Here is a 5,021-nt window from a genome sequence, read left to right as displayed (position 1 = left end):
CTGGGCAGCAGCTCAGACAGGTGCCCAGGGGAGGGGTTGCAGGGGGGGGGGTGCTCCCCGGGGAGGGGTAACACGTCTAAAGTCCTGCACAGGGGAGCTTGGTATGTTTGGTGGTGACAATAGATGGCACAGGGCTGCCTTTGACCATCCAGGGTTTTGGTGAAGATTCTGTTCCTAAGAGTACGGGAAGGCAATGCTTCTGGCACAGAGGGGCTGTGGCCAGCTTTATATTTTTAAAAGATCATCCTGGCTGCTGACAGCAGAACAGGCTTGGGAGACTCGTCCAGGGAGGAGGAGGTTCCTGCAGCCGGCAGGGTGGGAGGTGATGGATGCCTCTGGATGGAGAGAGGCAGACGTGGACCCGTGTAAGGGATGCACACAGGCAAGAGTATGAAAGATTTCTCCGGGATTTGTAATGGGGATTGAATGAGGGAGACAGAGGGATGACCTTGGCTTTCCGGCTTGTGGGAAGGAAGATGTCACCTTTCTGAAGGAGGGAGCAAGCACAGAGGACCAGGTTTGGAAGAAGTATACAGGGACTAAATCTTTTTTAGAATGTGTGGCCATCTGACTTGTTAATCTGAGGGAAAAAAATGCATTTCCCCCAAAGTATTAGAATTATTATTAGTTTTATCTTGTCAAAGAGTTGATATTTTGCCAAAAAAATGTGCACTGCTTCATACATACATTTTTAAATGTGTTCAGATGCAGAGTAAGAAATTACACCAAGATGAGGTGCCTGGATGGCTCAGTCGGTTGAGCGTCCGACTTCGGCTCAGGTCACGATCTCATGGCTCGTGGGGGTTTGAGCCCCGCGTCCGGCTCTGACAGCTTGGAGCCTGGAGCCTGCTTGGGATTCTGTGTCTCCCTCTCTCTCTGCCTGCCCCCCTCCCCTGCTCATGCTCTCTGTCTCTCTCAAAAATAAATAAACATTAAGAAAAAAAATTTTTAAAAATAACACCAAAAGATCCCCTATGTCCTCACTCGGTTTCCCCCATGGTACCATTTTGCACAATCATAGGACAAGATCGCAAGCAAGATGTCAGTGTGGATGTGAGTCACCCATCTTTCCACGTTCCCCCTGAGCTTACTCGCTCATTTGTGTGTGTATGTGTGTGTGTATTTGATCTATCCAATTTTGTTCTTTATGCTTTTAAATGTTCTGTCTCTATTTGAATTTTCCTCTTTTCTTAATAATTTTACAAATTAAAGGAGAGGGATCGACAAAGAAATTGCAAGTGCATATAGGCCATCCCGTTAAATTAATGATGTGGTACCCACCCATCGATCTATTGTAAAACTTGAAATTTCTTAATTGAAATGGGGACTAGGGGAAAAAATATAAAATTCCACCGTAAAAGCTAATGGTATAAATGGATTTCTAACGTCCAAATTATTTACGGCTCTAATTAAATGAACTCTGGAAGGATGAACTTTGCTGTCGCAAATGCAAAGCCACCACGAAAATGGCTTCCCCTGACGCAGAGGACCAGCACCCAAATTCCCTGTCTTAGCAAAGCCATTCGTGTGGGCGATGCCTCCAGGGCTGGGAGGCTGGAGGGGGAGCCAGCACCTTATTTCAAGAACAATATGTCTTCTCTGGAGACACAATCCTAAGGTACAGTATTTTCTCAGGAATAAAATTTCAACGGTGATATTGATGAAGATGTTTGACAATCTCCCTTTTTAGGGCCCCACTGAGCACTCTGTGCTCACATAAGGAATCTTCTGTCGCATCCAAACAACCTTACCATGAAGAAAACCAAGGCCAGTGAGGGGCAGTAATTCCCAGAGTACCCGGTTGGGAACAGACAACGTCACATTTTAAACCCAAGTCCACTGAGCTCTTGGGTCCGACTTTTTAGTTAATATGGCATTTACCTCTATCGTGTTAGCGTAATTAATACGCAAATTAATTCAAGACTGTTTGGCCGCTGACGGCGTGGCTAACTGGTGTCGAAATAATACCCCAAGTCTGAAGGTGGGTAAGTTCCTATGCCTGCATGAAATTGCCACGGAAAAATGTAAATCAAGAGGTGTTTGTTCTTTCTCTCACACTGACTTTAAAAAAAATTTAAAAAGTTTATTTATTTTGAGAGAGAGAACAGGCGTGCCAGTGGGAGAGGGGCCGAGAGAGAGGGAGGGAGGGAGAGAATCCCAAGCAGGTCCCACGCTCAGCACAGAACCTGATGCGGAGCTCGATCCCATGACCCTGGGATCCTGACCTGAGCTGAAATCAAGAGTTGCATGCTTAACTGACGGAGCCACCCAGGCGCCTCTCTCCCACACTGATTTTCAATCCATAAATATATTGTGACAGGCATGGAACTGACTACTGTTTCCACCCACACTGCTGCAGAGACCCCTGGACTGGTCAGTGGCGTCCACACTGTCCCTGTGTCTGCTCTCCACAGCTGGCAGGGGGAGGCTCCCGAAGGCAGTCCACACACCCCTGCTCTCCAGACCCTGTGGCGGCCCCACCCCTCTCAGAGTCAGAACTGGAGTCCTGGCCAGAGAACACAAGGCCCTGAAGGGTCTGGCCTCCTCCCTGTGCCCTTGGCTGCCCCCTTCCCTCCTTCACGAAGCATCCGGCCTCTTGGCTCTTTCCCACACAGGCAGGCACAAGGCTCTCCCAGGGCACTGGAGTCTGCCCTTCCCTCCGCTGGGAGCACTCCTTTCCAGACCCCCCTCAGGGCTCACCCTGTCACCTGTCCTGGGTTTCTACTTTGATATCACCTCCTGGACCTCGGAGAACACCCCTCCCGGGCCACTACCTCCCCACTCAGGCGGGTGCATTGGCTTCTGGACACCCTATCTTTCCACCCTATGGCACTGCCCGCTGGCTTTCAGGAGTCTGTTTCCTGGAGGCAAGCTGGGTTTTCTGTGTTGGTGGGGGTGTCACTCCTGCCCTCAGCAGCTCAGCGTCTGGGGAGACCAGCTTGGATAAGCAGGCGAAGCAGGCTGATTCATGTTCTTTCTGCCCAGGGTCATCAGTACCGTCAGGCCTTCGTCACTGAGGTGCAGAAAGTCCCCTCAGAGAGGGCGGTGGTGATCAGCACAACTTTGCCTGCCAGGGTCCAGGGGCTGATACTGATAGAACATTCCAGTGGGACACGGGGATGCTGTGGACAGGCTTGCAGATGGCCTCCTCCCACTGTTAACTTTTCAGTAAAATTCAGAAAAAATGCAGGCCGTCAAGAGGAATCTTGACTCAACCTCTTGAGCTCCCATATTTATGGCCGACTGCTCCCACCCTCCTCTCCTCTTCTGCTTCCCAGGATTCACATGAGTCTTCCTGTCCAGGGTCAGGTCCCTGCCTTTGTGTGCAGAGCCTGGTTCCCTCCAAGGACCAGGGTCACCCTGTCTGCAAACCCCATCTCTACTGACTCTGTCTCAGCCAGAAACTGTGTCCCCTGCCCCACCGTGTGTGTGTGTGTGTGTGTGTGTGTGTGTGTGTGTGCATATGCAGGTGACATGTGTATGCGTGTGCACCTGTGGGTGTGTGCAGGTGTGCATGAGTGTGTGGGGTGTGCATATGTGTGCATGGGTGTGAGGCTAGGCATTGAAGCAGGTTCGACATCCCTAATTCTTAACCCATCTGCTGCATTGCACAGAGTCTCTTAAAAAGGTTAATTCTGCCCCAAACCCTCCCCTGGGAAACCACCCAGCGGTGGACACGGCCATGATTTCCTCCAAATTCTAAGATGACCGGGCTCCTGTTTAAAATCTTCTGGGGGTGCCTGGGTGGCTCGATTGGTTAAGCATCTGACTCTCGATCTCGGCTCAGGTCTTGATCTCAGGGTCTTGAATCAAGCCCCAAGTTGGGCTCCACACTGGGTGGGAAGCCTTCTTAAAAAATAAAAAATGAAAACTAACTAAATAAATAAATATAACCTTCTGATATTCCATGTAGCACAAAGCTCTGGTCCCAACATTTCTGTCTCAAGATCCAGCTACACTCCTGGGAATTATTTAAGACCCAGAGAGATTTTGTTTATATGGGTTATATCTTTTTCTCAGTTTATGTGGACTCTGTATTTTGGTATTTATGATATTATAAGTTAAAGCTGTGGCATTAATATTTATTTATTTAAAAATAAAAGTAAGAATCCCAGTACAGTTTAACACAACGTTTGTTTGTTTTTTTTCATGAAGAAAAAAGCCTAAGTTCTAAGACAAAACATAATGAGGATGTGTACTCAAGGGTTGAGGTTTAATAAAAGTAACATTTTTTTTCCGGCTACATCAAGGGCATTTCAACGTGAAATTGGCATTTCTTTGCGAGTACGTGTGCTCACCTGCAGGGTTCGTCCAGGCCGCCTCCACACATACCACTGGTGTCTGGAAAGGCAAGTAAACACTTTTGCAGTAACTGTGCAAATAACCTTGACTTCGGGGTCCAGGTTTCACAATTGGGGAACCATATTTGGAGACCGCTGGCCCAGAATGATAGCGTCTAAGCCATCATGGTATTTCTGGCCCGTAGCCGCGCCCCTGCCAGATTCTGCCACTCCGTGGCCTGAGGGGTGACATGGCGCTGAGGTCTTACCCACTTCCTGCCGTGGCTTCGTGCACGTGGCTGTTCCTACCCCAGCAGCCCCCCAAGCCCGTCCCTGTGCCTGGCTACCACTCCCCGTCTTCATTATCACCTCGTTTGCCAGTCGCCCATTTGCTGTGAAGCAAACCACCCGTATCTTAGGGGCTTTAGGTGACACCAGTCATTTACTGTGTACATGAACTTTCTATGTGGGAGGACGCGGAGGGGACAGTTTGTCTCTGCTGCACGTGGCATCAGCAGAGGTGGCTGGAGGACTCACTTCTAAGATGGCTTCTCATGTGGCAGGTGAGCGGGGCTGGCTGATGCCCCCTCACCCCAGCGTCTCCACGGGGCGACCTGGGTGCCTTCCCCGCATGGCGGCCGGGTGCCGAGAGGGGGCATCTCCAGAGACCTGTGTGGAGGCGGCCTCACGTTCTGGGGCCTATCTCTGGAGTCATCCCTTCCTTGGCTGTCACCCTCTGAG

This window comes from Herpailurus yagouaroundi, unplaced genomic scaffold (assembly GCF_014898765.1).
Source record: "Herpailurus yagouaroundi ecotype Mexico unplaced genomic scaffold, PumYag 246, whole genome shotgun sequence".
NCBI classification, from domain to species: domain Eukaryota; kingdom Metazoa; phylum Chordata; class Mammalia; order Carnivora; family Felidae; genus Herpailurus; species Herpailurus yagouaroundi.
This window is presented reverse-complemented; position numbering follows the sequence as displayed.